At 38.0% G+C, this 18,040-nt stretch overlaps 1 pseudogene; it reads right to left on the reverse strand.

Moving 5' to 3' along the window:
• Positions 1–1,593: 1,593 nt before the first annotated feature.
• Positions 1,594–17,824, reverse strand: LOC123596325 (annotated as a pseudogene).
• Between the last annotated feature and the right edge of the window lie 216 nt (positions 17,825–18,040).

An 18,040-nucleotide genomic window follows, 5' to 3' on the forward strand; every position in this document is an offset into this window, starting at 1 on the left:
TCTGTACAATCATGGACAACTTCGCTCAACTTCTCTGCACTCGACTGAATTATCTGTAAAATGATAAGAGATTCCAGAAGGTCCTTTTCTGACTTGAATTTCTCTGCCTATGGATGAATATCATCAAGTCACTTTGAGAATTACGTGGATATCATTGGTTTTAATTTATTTATTCAACAGAGAGAACTAGTGTTCAGATAATGCAAAAGAATGTCATGAAAATAACATTATAGCTTTAAAAATACTGAGAACAAGTATTGCTACAATAGACTAAACTCATTTGTAAAGCCCCAACATCCTTAGCTCTGTCCTATTTTTACAAAAGACAGGGAATACAAGGGAAGGAGTTTACTTACTTAAAAGGAAGAAACAACTATTAACATACATAACCAGTCATTGACAATAATAGAGTATTATGAGGCAAGTATAATCTCAAAGAACCTTTAAATAAATGCTTTTGTGGCCAGTTTTTAAAATTATCTTTATATTCAGAGATAGCAGCTGTCATACTGATACATAAACCATATATAGTTATATATAGTGTGTACTTACCTGGTATGTTCAGAACCAATAATATTTTGCAATATGAGCATGAAACTATCATCTCTTGACTTATGGCTGTAACATCCATCGAAGACCCGAGAACACTAAATTTAAACTCTTTTTCTTCTTTGGCCTAAAATATTCTTATCTCATTTAAAAGCTTGTATCTTTAAAAAAAAAAAAGGCATGAAACTTTCAGCTTGCATTTTCCCAACCTCAAAAGTAATTAATGCGTAAACAGTTGCATATCTACACAATGGAATACCATGCTTCTGTATAAAAAGAATGCAAACTGCTTCTACATTGCTGTGGAAGAAGCCTTCAGGATACATTATAAGCAAAAAAGAGAAAGATAAAGAACAATCTTTGTAGTATGCAATTTTTTACTAAGAAATGGAGAAATAACACATCTTCGTATCTGTATATATAAAGAAATACTGAAGGATACAAAAGAAACTCAAAATCATGGTTATTTCCAATCATCTTCTTTACACGTCATTTTGACTTTTAAGCCACAGGACTACATTGCCTATACAAGAAAACTTACAAAACTTAAATTATTTTTATCTTATTGGATAAAAGCAAAACAAAACATGGAGTAAAAGGAGAGCTCTTTTTTTTTCATCTTTCTTATCACGAAGCAGATTAATAAGATAGAACCCAAGCTTGTTCCTGTGTATTGTCCAATTATTGTCCTCATTTTTATCAGAATGGGGGAATTAAAAGAGTGCTGCTATTTTCGCCAGGCTACTGTGCACTATAAAATGAATGTTTTTAGAAGAGTCCTTTTTGCATTCACTCGGAATAAAGACTTATTTCCGTCCATAGCTGCTTCTGGAAGCTTCAGCTGTAATCGAAGCCCTGCAGATGCCCAAGTCGGCCCCGAGTCCCAGAAACAAAGCGGCAGAGGCCCGGGCGCTCCGCGTGTTTGTGTTCATGTTTGCTTGAGTTGCTATTGTTTGTGGAAGGGCTGACATTAATGCAGTGAAAGAAATCTATTTTCTGTGACGCTAAATGTTTTCATTTGCCATGTAATCATATGTATAGTCCCTATTCCTGATGAATTGTGAAGCAAGCTGGTGAGGATGTCTGAATTCTCTGTACAGCAGGAAGGCGTAGTAATGCCAGTCCTGTACAAGGCAGGTTAACAGAAGCAAGTAGGATATTAATTTTTATAGTGATCTGTAATTTTCCTTAGTTTATTTTTCATATACCTCACTCTCACTTTTATGAATAATTTATCCATAGTACTTATGGTTAATACATGTATCCAAAAATTAAAAAAATATATACAATCCATAATCCGTACATCAAAAACTATAAAAGGTGGGGTGCCTGGGTGGCTCAGTCAGTTAACCATCTGACTCTTCATTTTGGCTCAGGTCATCATCTCACAGTTCGGGAGTTCAAGTCCCACATCGGGCTCTGTGCTAACAGTGGGGAAGCTGCTTGGGATTCTCTCTCTCCCCTCTCTCTTTCTCTCTAATTAAATAAAATAAACACATTAAAAAAAACTACAAAATCAATTATTGCTGCTTTTCAGCTTTATGTTTCATGACTTGTTGACTCTAAATATTCTTACAGATATTGGTAATGGGGTTATAGACTAGGAGTTTCTGTATTATCTGCTCCAAAAATTTTAGGACAAAATATAAGCCCCGAGATAAGACAATTTGTTAAAATTTGTTGAATGGATTAGGTAAAAAGAAAAAAAGCTAAGTAGAATGGTTAGGAATTTTCTTCTCTGAAAATGAACATTTCAATGTGAAAGTGTTCTCACAGAGTTACTAACCCAGCCAGAGTTACATTACCAAAGACTGAAGTGTAATTCTTAATGGATGTTTCTTCCAGCTGACTCACCACCCTTGTGCTTACTTTAAAATCTTTCAGTCACTAATTCTGTGCCAATTAAATACAAATTTTAAAAGAATTTGATGAAAGTTAACAAAATAGCCATCTTCTCTAATTTTTCATAAATTCCTCATATCTACACATCTAGTCCTATAGAGTTGGATTCTTAAATTTGGAGAAGAGGAACAAAGGGTGGGGATAAGAGTACATTGTTATGTTATTTATGACAGCAAATGACCTTTAGAATATCAACTACGTAGTCCTACATATCGAGTGGCAAATTTTGAAATGTTTCAACAAATACTTACTTGAAGATATTTCAAACAATGTTCAAATAACCATTTGCTTCATGTATTAGGACTTAATTTCACACTGACCTTGAGTCACTGAGGCATTTTAATGTGGCTTCTGAATCATCAGAGATGCAATTATGAAATAATTTTAGTGCTAAGAATATGTTAATATGAATTATATGAAATTATTACACAGGAGTAATAATCTCTCCATATAGTTGTTTATATTAACAAGAATATTAAGTTCATAGACATTTACATTGCTCACATGTTTGGAATTTGCTGTACTTGCCAAATTTGAAAATAAATGATAACATGCTTTAGAGATGTCCTTTAGATGCATAGGTTTTGACTTTCAGAATGTTTTTTTTAATTCTTTTTTTTTAATATTTATTTTTGAGAGAGAGATAGAGTGTAAGCAGGGGACGCGGCAGAGAGAGCAGGACTACAGAATTAGAATCAGGTTGCAGGCTCTGAGCTGTCAGCACAGAGTCCCATGTGGGGCTTGAACTCATGAACAGTGAGATCGTGACCTGAGCTAAAGTCAGATGCTTAACCAACTGAGCCACCCAGGTGCCCATCAGAATGCTTTTTTTAACTTTTTCATATTTAAGTAAGCGATCCTGCTCTGAATGGCCACAGTCCCTTCTGCATGTTATATTGCAATTCTCTGTTTGCATATTCATCTCTCCTCAAAGATATTCAGTATCTAGAGGACAAGGACTATCTTACTCATGCATGCTGTGTGAACATAGGGTGATTTTTTTAGGGGGAGGGTTGGAAAACAAGGTTTTTGTTTTGTTTTTAATTTTTATCAAGATGTAATTGACATGTAACATTGTATTAGTTTCAGGTGTACACCATAGTGATCAATATATGTACATACTGCAAAACGATCATCATGATAAGTCTAGTTAACTTTCATTACCACGCATCGTTACAATTTTTCTTGTGATGAGAATTTTTAAGATCTACTCTCTTAGCAACTTTCAGAAATACAATACGGTATTATTAACGACAGTTCCCACGCTACACAACTTTGAGTTTCATTGAACAATCCAGCTGTTGCCTACTTCTGTTTCACAGATGCCCCGGCCTCTATGCAACAAACCTGTACTGAACTCCTGTGGTACGACTGTCAGCATATTAGGACAAGCAAAGGAAAATGAAATGAACAAAAATCCAGAGATACTTGTGGTTGATCTCCGGCCAGTGTCATCTAGTGAAAGAAAAAAAATACACAGACAATTAATTACAATGCAAGGAGATAAATGCTGTTGGTGTCAGAGGGGATATAGAGAAAGAAGGAAGCAAGTGTGGAGATGAGGAGGTGACACATGAGTATAGTTCTGAAAAGGGACCCGAGGTTTGTTCACACAGTGGGGAGAGAGCACATACAAGGTATGGATCAAGGAGAGACCCTCAGTGATGTGGACCGGAAGAAGTTCAGTGGGTCTGGGTCGTAGAGTTTGTGGTTGGCACTGATAGGAGCAGATACCGGAAAGGAAGACTGAGTAGATGTAGAGTTTTGGTGCACACACCTTTGGACTATGCATGGCAAGATGCAGACAGAGAAAGCAGGAGAGAGATGAATAGTGTGCAAAGGAGAGATGCAGAAAGAAAAACATACTTTGAAGCTACTTATGAAACAGCTTCCTTCTATAGCACTAGGCAGTTTGCTAGGCTATCCATAAATATGATGCTATTTAATCCTTGCAACAGCCCCATGGGCTGGGTACCATTTTCCTTTACAGATGAGAAAAGTTTACTGGTGTTAAGTCACTTGCCCAAACGCGAGACAGGTAAATGGCACATTCAGGATTCAAACCCAGATGCATGTAACTCTGCAGTGTATGCATAGAGCCACTAAAATCCATGCCTTGTATGTAATTTTAAAAATGGATGCTACTGGGGATAACAAAGGAGATAAAAACCAAATGATCAGAGGGGATAAAAAAAACAAAACAAAACGGGGAATTTGTACCTTGGCCATTCTCATTATGCAACTTGCGTTCCCTCCAGAGGCATGCTGGGAACGCCTGCCTTGGAGCACAGACACTCTGATCCACAGAGTTTGATAATGATTGCAATAAGCGCATGATGTTGAGGTGATTACTATTACACTTGTTATGCTAATGCAATCTTTAAATGAAGGCAGCCAGTAGAAGCCTTTTTGTAAACTGTGCAGGTCGAATTTTACCAGGGCCCTAAAACCACTGGAGGAAAAAACAAAACACGACAACAGTAGCACAGTGGCATATGCAAGTAGATTTAGGTCACCCGGAATATGTAATTTTGGGGCAAATTGCCTGATATCCTTGCTATTTTATGTACTCTATTGTTTGAATATCCATATTATTAGTTTGCTCTCCTTTGGCCTGTGAAATTGATCTTATGAATTTTCTTTTCAATCTATTTCAGTAGGTGTTCTAATTTACATTTAAAATATCTGGGCAGTGAAGTGATAGCCCTGAGAGACTCTATTACACTGATACTGGTGAGTATGAGCATGTACACGTTGTGTTGGTTAATCTCTCAGGGAGGGGTAGGAGAGGGGCCCCAGAATAGATGGAGCGCTCTCAACCATGACATATTTAGCTATGTTTTCCTTCATCTGACTTGCCATTTCAGTCCTTAAAAAGCAAGGCATCAAGTAAATGTTAAGTGCAGGGATTTATTTATTTAATTCTTGGCAACTGAAAAACATAGTTGGATTAAGCGTGTAGTCTTGAGCTACAAAGCTACTTACATCTATCATCGAACAGGGCTGATTTCGTGGTTGGGAGTCTCAATCCACATTTAATTAAACTTTGCTGTTTCAAATGAAAAGCTCAGGAACACACACACACACACACACACACACACACACACGAACTGTTTGGGTTTAGTATAATGCTTCTGTGGCTGCCCGAATTAGATTGATTTCATTGCATCCTGACTGATCTATCTTAACAGGAAAAATCTAATTTGCTCCATTTTTGCCTGTGCCCCCCTGACGTGTTTTATTTGAGAAGAATTTGTAGAATTTGAGTTGTTGGAATACTTCTGAAGGCTCAATATTCAGATTTATATTATAGCCTTGTAAAATTCTAGCAATGATAAATAGTGTGAGTAAATAAAATTTTGACCAAATTAGAAGACCCAGAACATCTGATTTTATAGAGGATACTTGTAAAATACATAGAAAGCAATGTCAACATTAGTGCCTTTTATGAAGATCTGAAACTTCAGTAGGTTGAAGAGCTGAAGAACTGGGATGCCTGAGTGGCTCAGTCAGTTAAGCATTCGTCTCAGGTAATGATCTCACACTTTGTTGGATCGAGCCCCACGTCTGGCTCTGTGCTAAAGGTACAGAGCCTGCTTGGGGTTCTCTGTCTCCTTCTCTCTCTGCTCCTCCCCTGCTCACGCTCTCTCTCTCTCAAATAAATAAACTTTTATTTTTTAATTAAAAAAATTTAATGTTTATTTTTGGGAGAGGGAGAGAGAGAGAGAGAGAGAGCATGAGCAGGGGAGGGGCAGAGAGAGAGTGAGACACAGAATCCCAAGCAGGCTCCACGCTCTGAGCTGTCAGCACAGAGCCCGATGTGGGGTTCAAACTCCCAAACCATGAGATCATGACCTGAGCCGAAGTCAAATGCTTAACCAACTGAGCACCCAAGTGCCCCTCAAATAAATAAACTTAAAAAAAAGAGCTGAAGAATGTAAGAAAGATTTCAGTGAGTAAGTTATGTGTCCCTTATCCCCCATGTAAACACAAATGCATTATGGCTTGTATTACATGAGAAGGGAGGGAAGGGAAATGTGGTTGGATATCAATAAATAGAATATCATATATTTTACAATCAGGGCATTATAGATTTTCTACTAATTTCCAATTATACAGCAGTGTTCTTCTGAGGATCTCAAAGAACTTTATATTAATTCATAAAATACATTAGCCTATTAAAAGTAGACATTATGCTATTGTTACCATATGTCCTGCCTTAAAACAAGCAAGTATATATTAATTACCATTTATCATGAAGAACAAGCATAGGTTATTATTTCAATCAATTTGCTCTTATATTTTTATGAAAATTAATATTTATAAATCTCTGCCTTCTATTATTTTCATAGTAATAGTCTATTATAAGATAAAATAACCTATTTCTTTATAATAAAAGATTGCAATTATAAATGCATACTTAAAAATTAAAAGTTGAAGCATTCACTAATATTAGGAAACAAGAAAATAGTGTAATAATGTCCAAATTATTACCACATAACTGACAATGAAAAAATTAAATTACCAAAATTTTATGATCCTCACAAGAAAGAATTACGTTATTAGACAAATAGGCCATTTTGAATATTGTTTTTGTTAGTATTAATGTGAAAAGTGCATGGTTTGCAAGATGGGAACTGATGTAGTCATATGAACCACTCCTTTGAGTTCAGTTCAGCCCAGAACCCATCCTAGAATTACATCATAAATCTAATTACCTAATCAGGTTTTTAAAAAACCCAAACAGTTTTTGCCCAAGTTGGTCTAATAATTACGAGAAATTTTGACTGAATGCCTGAATTATGAAATAAATGCTCCATATCATCTAAGTTCAAAATGTATTTGCAAACCTTTCTCAATTACATTAATTATGCAAGTATTTTGCCTAGTGTTAACAAACATTGAAAATTGCTCACTATCCATAAACAAATAAGTTGCCAGATTTGGACTGGGCCATGTCCTGTGAGGCCAAAGTAGCCAGGTCAATACTTGAGAGATCATAAAGAGGCATTGCTTTGGGAACAAGGTCTAATCATATTAAGTTCTTAATCATAGACTGTAAAGATACTGCTTAGTCATGGTTTATATTTTGGCATTGTATATACATGACCTGGCTTGGTGCAAGGCTGTTGGGTCCCAGCAGGGAATATTTAGCCTATTCAAACAAGATACTGGCAGAGAGTTTAATAAAGAATCTATTTACAGAGGTGTGAATAGGGGTATGGGGACTCAGGACAGATGTAGAAGCATCAGGGCAATGGAAAAAAGCCATCACCACTCCTGGACTCAAAAGATCAGAGCAAGGGGGTTGTAAGTTGCACGGTGGGGGGGGGGGGGGAGGGAGACTGAGCTGTGGCCTTTGGTATGGGAGCATAGCCCTCGTCACCACTCAGTAGGAAGGAACCAGGGGATAAATATCCTAATCTCACTGTGCCCTCTGCTAAACTGCACTAATTTCCCATTGGCTGAGCCTAATCAGAAAGAGGAGACCAAGAGAGACCAGCGACGGAAGCTTCTGAAGATCAGCTTCCTGAGGTACAAAACCATTAGAGAAGGGTGGGGACTGAGTCTAGATGGACAAACAGACAATAGCCGCACAGCAGAGGAGGGAAGAAGGGTAATGACCAGTGCTATGCTGAGCCAAATATCTGTGATAATGATTCCAGCTTTATTTCAAATTTTTATATTTTGTTCATCATGTATTTTTGCACTCGTTTTGATGTTTTATCAAAATTAATGCTATTACAGTAACTTATCTTGAGCACTGGGTTTTTTGGCGACCCCTTAAATTTTGCACCCTAGCTATGGCCTTGCTCCCCTCCACCTAATGTCAGCCCAGGTGATTGGGATGTTCTGCATTCTGCTTTTTAGTGGTCACTCTGAAGTGCACTGTGTGTTTTGTTATGTTTGAGTGTTTTACAACCTAAGTTCTGAAAAAAATGTGAGCAGACTTGATATATTTTATGACATAAAATCTGAGGAGTTCCCTTGTTTTGAAATAAGCAAGGTCGTGTCTACTAATAAACTTCCTCTGCAGGAAAGCTTCTTGTCTTTGATTCCGAATATGATCTGATTTCTAGAGATAAGCTGTACTTGAATGAAAACTACTGTAATTAAATTATCAGTAGCAGTCTATTTTGTGGCTTGCCCAATAGATTTATTTGTTTAACTCTGAGACTAATATCTTTCTGTCCACTCCCTAGACTGTACGATTTATGAAGGCAAGGAGAGGGGTTTGTGGCATTGCTTTTGTTTTCGTTTTCCCTCACCGCTGCAGCCCTCAAAACTTGCAGCTATTAGGCAATCAATAAACATTGATTGACTAAAGTAAACGAGTTAATCAACAATCATAGTATAAGAACCATGGGTTTTAGATAACACATCTCCTTGTTAACAAGGTTTAAGGAAAACAGGACAACAACCTCACTGGATGACCCAGAGTATTCTTTCATGATGTGGTCTGTGATGATTTAGAATCAGAATATTCAGCTTTAGGGGGGCGCCTGAGTGGCTTAGTCAGTGAGGCATCTGACTCTTGGTTTTGGTTCAGGTCATGATCCCAGGGTGGTGAGACCGAGCCCAGCATCATGCTCTGTGCTGACAGCATGAAGCCTGCTTGGGATTCCCTCTCCCCACCCACCCCCCACCCCCACCCTCCCCCGCTCACGCTTGCTCTCTCTCTCTCAAAATAAATAAATAAACACTTCAAATGATTCTGACTACTTTAAAATTCCTAAATATCTAAAGCACTGATGTTTTGAATGTCAAGATAGTTTTATTATTTAGAACATTACATGCTCTTTATTACTTTTTAGTAGGGATGTTCCCAATGAATGTGGCATGAATCTAGATGAGCTTAACTTTGGGAACTAGAAGTTGCTATGTCAGATGGTAATATTTGAGTATAGCTAAGGAAATACCTCTGTGGTACTGCAGTGGTGAGCAACACTTGCCTGATGATCTAATTAGCTCCATTAGCATTTCCCAAATGTGTTCTTGTGGGATGTTAATAGGTGATGTGTGGTCTGTATGTGTTTGTGTGCGTGTGTGGGGGTGGGGGGTGATTATATGGCCAGACACTTCTAATAAATGCTGAGTTAAACAGATTCTTTATTTTATGTCTCCTCAGAGCCCAAGATGCTGTTTTGAATCTCCAAGAGGGAGATGTCACAGTGGCCAGTATATTTGATTACAAGACCCTTTTCTCTATGGTATTTCTCAGGGAAATCCTGGTGTGCCCAGTAGTAAGACTTTCAGTTCTGTATTAACTTCCTATGGCTGCTGTTAGCAAATGGCCACAAAACTAGTGGCTTAAAACAACACAAATTAATACAGCAATGGTTTTGGAGACTGTAATTCTGAAATGAGTTTTACAGGACTACCATCAAGGTGAGGGCAGGGCTGGGTCCTGGAGTCTTCAGGGAAGAATCCCTCTCCTTGCCTCCTGGGTTTGCAGGGGCTGCTTCATTCTTCGGCTCACATCACTGTAATTTCTGCTTCTGTTGTCACTTCTCCCTCTTTCCTGCAAAATCAGCAAAGACCGTCCTAGAATCACATTTAAATATGGCCCATTAATTTTATAATTGAACTCAAAATATGTGTTGAGCATCCACTCTGTGTATTACTTTCACTCATATCATGTGAAGTGTTCTTCTGATTAAATGCAGTCCCAGTCCCCAAATAATTTATCATTTAATTACAGGCATAAACGTAGTACCAGATATCCACATCCGAAGGAACAATTTGAATGGCCTAAAATAAGTCACAAAAGTGCTTGAGGATTCAGAGAGAGTAGATAAAACATTGAATTGGGGAATAATACTGGGGTTCACAAAGGACGTGGGGGAGCGGACCTTAAAGAATATATAGGTTGTAACCAGTTAAAATTTGAAGGAGAAGCTAGCAGAGGATGAAATATCAGTGCAAAATGAACATCACAGATCCTGATACACAGAGCATGAAAATATTCTGGTGAAGCGCATAAACTCAGTGTTTTGAAAGCGGGGCTAAGAGCCAAGTTGGATTGTAATGTTCGAGACGTGTAAAAGATTGAAAAAGCAGGTTGAAGACAGATGGTACACTTTCTTAATGTTTTGAATGAGGTAATTTTTCTTAACTTGGTAGGTAATTAATTTGGCCATTTATCATGTTTTTCAACAAATAATTCTAAGTACCTAATCCGTGTCTGACACTCTCTAGGCGCAGGCGGTAATGAAGCCACATCATCACCGAGAAGTGGTGAAATCGCGTAGAGTTTTAAAAGTACATGCTGGCCATGGAATAGAATGAATGGGGTATTATGTTGGTTTGCTAGAACTTCCATAACAAAGCACCACAGACCAAGCAGCTTTAACAACAGAAATGTACTGTCATAGTTGTGGAGGCTACAAGTCGAAACCAGGATACTCCCTCTTAAGGTACTAGTGGAGGAACTGTTTCAGGCCTTTCTCTTGGTTGCTTATAGTTCCTTGGGTCATGTAATTCCAGTCTCTTCAGGTACCATTCTCTCTGTGGGCCTATCTCTGTTTCTATGTCCAAATGTCCCCTTTTAGAAGGACATCATATATAATTAGGGCTCACCCTAATGGCCTCATTTTAACTTGATCAGCCTTAACCACCTCGTTTCCAAATAAGGTCACATTCACAGGTATGGGCTTAGAACTTCAGCATCTTTTGGGGGTGGAGACACAACTCACCCCATAACAAATGGGAAGTGGGCAAGTGAGGGTGGGAAATCCAGAATTGTTTTGCGCTTGAAGCAAAACAGGGGAATTTGCAGTACCCCCTTAATAAATAACAACAGCCTTAGTTAGGGTCCTAGCAAGTCGGATGGGAAGAGGCACCAGCCGCAGTGTGGAGCCTGCCTGCTGTAGCACTATTTATAATGAATCTATTTTTAAAAACTTCCTAGTAAGCAACACAACCTCTCATTTAAAGTTCATCTGCTAAAGATGCAATAGAACTGTAAATTTTCTGGAATCTGCAACTCTCCCATCCATTTCTCATCATGATTCTCTTTCTGCTATTGACCAGATAATGGAAATAATCAGCACTGTCTACACAGCATAGATATCTTTATTTATATTAAACTGAATACACTTTTTTCCCCCCGAAATGATAAACATTGCATTTTAAAGTGATTTTTTTTTCCTTTTCCTATAGGCTACATTTCTTACTTAATGTCTCAGCAAGTTGAAGATTTCAACATTGTTTCAAATTTGGATCAAATGTATATCTTTTTTTTTAATGTAAGCAAATTGCAATCATCTGGTGGTAAATGTTGTCAAGAATCATGCAGTACTTAAGTCTTTTTCAAGAAACTTGTCATGCATAAAATCCTTGATGTATGAATTCCTGCAGCCCTGTCTTTCCTAATGAATGTTCTGAGAAGACTTCAAAAAGACAAATTAAAATCAGTTGTCCCTGACATGAATATCTAGAGAATATCAAGAGCTTTTTAATAAATTCATTTAAAGATGAATACACGCTAAAATGTTTTTATTCTCATTCTTAGAACTGATAGATTGTCAGCATTCATTAATGTGGGTGAAAATAACATTATATTGCAAAATCATCAATGGAAAATAAATATTAAATTGAAATGTCACATATATTTTGATGACCAATAGTTCCACTCCCGCATATTAAAATTACACATGAATATTATGCGACCGGTTCCTGGTCACTGAGGAGTGTTCACCATTTCTCCTGAGAAATACATTACTACTTGCCCTCTCTCTTCACCACCTTCTGGCTCAAATCTCTATTTCTTTGCTTCTGAAATTGCCCAAGGTCACCTCCTAGGCAGCCAGCCAGTCTAAAAGAATCAAAGTAGCTGTTTTACAGGGTTTTGCTCATTGTTACTTTAGCAAACTCTTTCCATGTTCCGTGTTTCCCTCTGACGCACATCCCAGAAGAATGAAACTGGCTCACAGTTGTGCATTTGTGTTCTCAGAAATTACTGTTCCTGCATAATTGCCTTATATTCAGAATGATCGGACAAGAATCTTGTCTCTCTTACAATTAGGAGTGGTAGAATGTAGTTTGCCACCCCAATGCCAGGAACAAAACTCAAATCTCTCTAAGATTCCCAGCTGGCAAGCTATGAATTCTTACTGCAAACAAGAAAGATTTAAGGAGGTTTACAAAAGAAGTTGTAAGGAATTAGTCAGGGTCCCAGTATTTCTTGCCAAATCAAAGTGTTGTTGGGTTATAATTACTTCAATTAGAAACAGGTTATATTTTCCTTGAAATATATACAGATTTGTAATCCAAAGGAATATTGTTCTGTGGCCTTTCTCTTCTCTCTGTCTCTTGTCTCTCTCTCTCTCTCTCTCCCTATTTACAAATTTGGTGGGAGCTAAAAAACAATTTTGCCTCCTTCCGAATTTTGTCTGTGTCTGAGCCCTGGCCTACAAATGTTAATAACTCCCAGCCTTCTTGAAAAGGTGATAACAAGGCAGTCTTGACATTTAGTGCAAATTCATCCCCACTGCTGGGAAAACCACTAACGCCGGGGCCCGCTAATGGTGCATCAATAATCTTTGTGTCATAGGTGAAGACTAGTAAAATTAGCACTTAATGTGGGCAATTCTTTCTGGTCTCCCTAAGTAAATTCGTGGAAGGAAGTGGATTAGTCTTTCTCTACTCTCAGCTCCTCTATTTTTAATGTATTCTTTCTTCCTTGAAGGCATCCTTCATTTTCATGGATTTCACATCAACCTCTTCCAGGTTGACTTTTAGCAGTTCCGCAAGCTGGCCTACAGCACCTCAATTATCTGACCCCAATTTAACTTTCCAGCTCCATCTACTTCCTCTCCCTTTCTCCTCCTTCCTCCCTGCTTCCTTTGGTCTTGACACAGTGGAGTTCCTCTGCTCCCCACATGATGCTCTTTTACATTGCTGTGCTTGTTATTCTGATGACCTTCTTTAATTTCTCTATCAAAAAATGCATTCAGCTCAGTAGTTTTCTCCATAATGGAGTCTTCACTTGAAATCCTCTTTCCTAAAGCCTTAGTGAATTTTCCTTTTTTAAAATAAAAATTCACAAAGTACTTTTTCTCTATTCTAGCATTTAGCATATTTTATTAAAACTATGTAAGAATTCACACAGAGTAGATGCTCACTAAATATATTTTTCCAGCTTTATTGAGATGTAATTGACATAAAACACGGTGAAATTTTAAGATGTATAATGTGTTGATTTGATATTTTATAAAATCACCACCATAGTATTAGCTAACAGCGCCACATCACGTAACTACCTTATTTTGGAGTGAGGACACTTAAGACTTGACTCTCTTAGCAAGTTTCAAGTATTTAATACAGTGTTATTAACTATAAGCACCATGCTGGACATGAGGTGCCCAGAATGTATTCATCTTATTGGAAGTTTGTACTCGTTGACCAGCATCTCCCACTTATCCCCTCCATAGTCCCTGGTAACCATTATACTACTCCCCGGCTTTTTTTGGATTCTACGTATCAGTGCTATTGTACGGTATTTGTCTTTCTCTCTGATATTTCACTTGGCATAATGCCCTCAAAGTTCATCCATGTTTTTCTCAGATGGCGGGATCTCCTTCTTTCTCACGGCTGAACAATATTCTATCGTGTATGCATTCCATACCTTCTTTGTCTACTCATCCAGTGGACACTTAGGTTGTTTCCCTATCTTGGTTAATAACGCTGCAATGGAAGTGCAGATGGCTCTTTGAGATCCTATTTGCATTTCCTTATACAGCTCAGTAGCAAATAAAATAAAATAAAATAAAATAAAATAAAATCTGATTAAACAAAGAGCAGAATACTTGAATACACATTTTTCCAAAGAAGATACACAAATGGTCAACAGGTACAGGAAAAGGTGCTGGATATCACTTTATCATTAGGGAAATATAAATCAAAACCACAATGAGGTATCACCTCACCCTTGTCAGAATGGCTGTCACCGAAAATGACAAGGAATAACAAGTGGATGTGGAGAAGAGGGAACCCTCGTGCACTATTGGTACAAACGTAAACTGGTGCCACTATTATACAAAACGGTATGGAGATTCTTCAAAAAATTAAAAATAGAACTAACATATGATCCAGAAATTCCACTTCTGGGCTTTTATCCAAAGGCAATATTTCTTTAATTAATGAATTACTTATCTTTATTCTCAGCACTTTCTTCACCATATTGTCACTGCATTAGAAGCGCCCTCCTCTCTAACATTTGGGAGCTATACATTTCTCTGGAGTAGACTTTTTCACTTTGCACCACAACCGCTCATTTACATGGCTTTTCGTCCCATCTCGACTAGATTGCAGACTCCTTGAGGTCACAGTCCCGTGTTATATTCTGAGTCTAACACTGTGCCTAGCACACAGTGGTCACCTAGGGAGTACTGGGTGCATGAATGGATAAACTCAAAGGGCAGGGTGTCCAGTCCCAGGATTTGTGACTACAATGACTATTTTTCCCATTGACGTCTGGCTGTATTTCTGATTTGTGTCACCCAGTTTAACTTGTGGATATAGACTGTTTCCGATTTTACTTGTATTTGTTTCTTGCTTACAAATACTGTCTCTCCACTGAGCTGATAACCCGTGGAGGTCTTACAGCTCACATCTCCCTAACAGAGAAGAATGGATTGCTATAGTGATGTGGGCTCTTGGGGACTTGGGATTCTCCTCTTTGCAGGAATTACCTCTAAAACAACTACACTGGAGCTCATGGAGCCTCTCTAAAACATAATATGTGTTCAGTCAAGTGAAACTGTATTATGGAGAATATATGAAAACCCAGTGAAGGTGGTATAAAGTACTTTCAGAAAGGATCTCAGTAAAGATCCTCATAGCACATTATCCACAAGGTAATCATCAATTAGTCTGATCAGTATTAGATTTGGTTCATAGTCTACATTTTCCAGAAGTCTTCATGTAAAACTACAAATTTGGAGAATTTTTACTCTCTCATCCAAAGCACTGAACATTGGATAAAGAATCTGAATCTGATCTAGAAAGCTATGATTGAGTTTCTCCATTTTACTGTGGAAAATATGCAGAAAGTTCAAACTGGAAAAATGTTTTGTCTCAATTATCTTGTGTTAATGAGAGAATGAAAGATACTTTTTACCTTGATGTACATTTACAGTTGACTCCAAAATACCACTTTCCTCAGTTGAGCTGATAAAACTAGATTTTCAATTACCTTTTTAAAAAAGATGCCCTAATTACTGGCAATTTAAGTGGTGTGAGTATTCAATTGTCTTGTTTGATTGTCATAGATATTTACTCCTTTTATCTAGGAGCATCCTTTATCATTTTTCACGCTCGCCTTTGTTTTCTGAGGGAACAATGAAGACAATAATTCCTAGAGAATAAAGAATCAGAAACCACAAATTACCTGAAAGATTTAGGGATTTACGCCCTTTGGAATCTAAACCTAGATGATGTTTTTGTAAGAGGAAAGCAAGTCTAGAAGCTATTCCAGTTTAAAAGAACCTGGTGTCAAAATGCTGAAGGGCTGTGGAATGTAACATTTGAGTTCGTTTGAGGCCTCTACCCCTGCAATAATTACCACCGCAATGTAATGCCAAGCTCCAGCCGGAGAAAAAAATGAAATCAGTTCTATGATGAATTCTTCACAAAACTATCAAATTAACAGTTTCAGAACTTCACAACTTAATTTTCTGTCTAGGTTACATATGCATCATCCAGGTTCTGTATTTTTAAAAAATTTTTTTTTAATGTTTATTTATTTTTGAGACAGAGAGAGACAGAGCATGAATGGGGGGAGGATCAGAGAGAGAGGGAGACACAGAATCTGAAGCAGGCTCCAGGCTCTGCACTGTCAGCACAGAGCCCGACGCGGGGCTTGAACTCACGGACCGCGAGATCACGACCTGAGCCGAAGTCCGCCGCTCAACTGGCTGAGCCACCCAGGCACCCCCAGGTTCTGTATTTTTTACTATAGTTTTAAAGTTTCATTTCTGGAGAAGAAAACAAGATTGTTGGTCAACTATATTAAATTTTAAAACAGTACATTAATTAACACAACTGCATTTCACATGGCTTATTATGTGGTGTGACCAATGGACAGAACATGATCATACATATCACAGGGACGTTTATCACTTACTGTGTGATAAGCAACTGCTTTAAATGTTCTTCCTTATAAAGAAGATAGCAATGAATTCCTCACACAGTCTCTACAATGATGATGATGATGATGATATATTTAAAGGGCTTAGGATAAATGCTTAGCATATTTAGGCCATTTTATAAAATAGTTATGCTTTTATGAACTGAAAAGTTCCATTGCAGCAAAGCCACTGCCAAAGTGCCTCGTCAAATAATATGAATGAGGAGGTCACCAGTTCTCCTGCGTATTAACATATTTTGTGATTATGTTGGTGGGGAGTGGGGTGTTATTATACAAAAGTAAAGGAAAATGTAATAACTAATGGACTAGACAAGGAAGGATTTATAGTTCTTATTTAGAAGTCTGGAGTTGACTCAGGACAGGGTCAGCTTCTCATGAATGCTATCAAGGACTTGGATTCCTTCTATCACACTGTTCTTAATCCTTGGTTGTGGCTTTCATCCTCATGATCACAAGATGGTTCCTATGCTTCCAGTATCACATCTGAACTCCAGACACAAAAAGGGCAAAGAGATAAAGATCCAAAAACCTTCTCCACACAGAGATACCGTTGTTTTTATTTGTATAGGTAGTCATTTCCCAGCAGATTTTCAATTCTATCTTTTTTAAAAAAAATATTGTTGTCACTTTTAATGTTTTTTTAAGAAATTACAAATAAGAAAAAGTTTTCTGAAATAAACATATTCTAAACACCAGCCCGATTCGTTGATTTTACCAAAATTTAGCACCGGGAGATCATATCCCGTCTTCCTCACAAATGTGGGAAAGTCTTCAGGGCTCAATCCCATGGTTGCAGCACTGGTCATCGGATGAAAGTATCGGATGCCTTTCCGTGTCTACCTTCCAAAAAAGCAGAATCCAGAACAAATTTCACATCTCCATCACCATAGAAGAGTGCCAAGGGTGTGGCGCAGCTTTGGCCAACTTTTAGCTTTTCTAGCATGGCTGTTTCCTCAGCAAACCAAAGATCCCCACTCCCAACGCCTAACTGCTTGGCAAGATCATTTGAACATGGTGTGTCACCAGCCAATAGCTTTTTTTCTTCTTGTCTGTAAGAAGTAAGTTCTTACTATGTGCTCCTTTCAAATGCTGGATATGAGGCGTCATTTCTTCAACTGTTCTTCAACTGTAAACACCTCCGGGTGCCCCACCTCTGTGCGGATGGCCAGGGTGCCCATCCGGCTGCTGCTCCAGTGAGGCCCACACCTCAGCACCCACCATGCTGCTGTCCTGACCAGCAGAGAGAAACTGCACAATTGTATCTTATTAATGAAAACAAAAAACAAAAAACAAACCAAAAAAACCGTACCACACAGTGATTCAACACCAAGAGGACTGAGAGCTTTTAGATTTCATCGGGGCACATACCCATGCCTCTGGGTTGTCTGCGCTTCTGTGTGGATATGCTGATGTAATAATAAAGGAAGAAAGGGCACC

Source organism: Leopardus geoffroyi, chromosome B1 (genome assembly GCF_018350155.1).
Source record: "Leopardus geoffroyi isolate Oge1 chromosome B1, O.geoffroyi_Oge1_pat1.0, whole genome shotgun sequence".
NCBI classification, from domain to species: Eukaryota; Metazoa; Chordata; class Mammalia; order Carnivora; family Felidae; genus Leopardus; species Leopardus geoffroyi.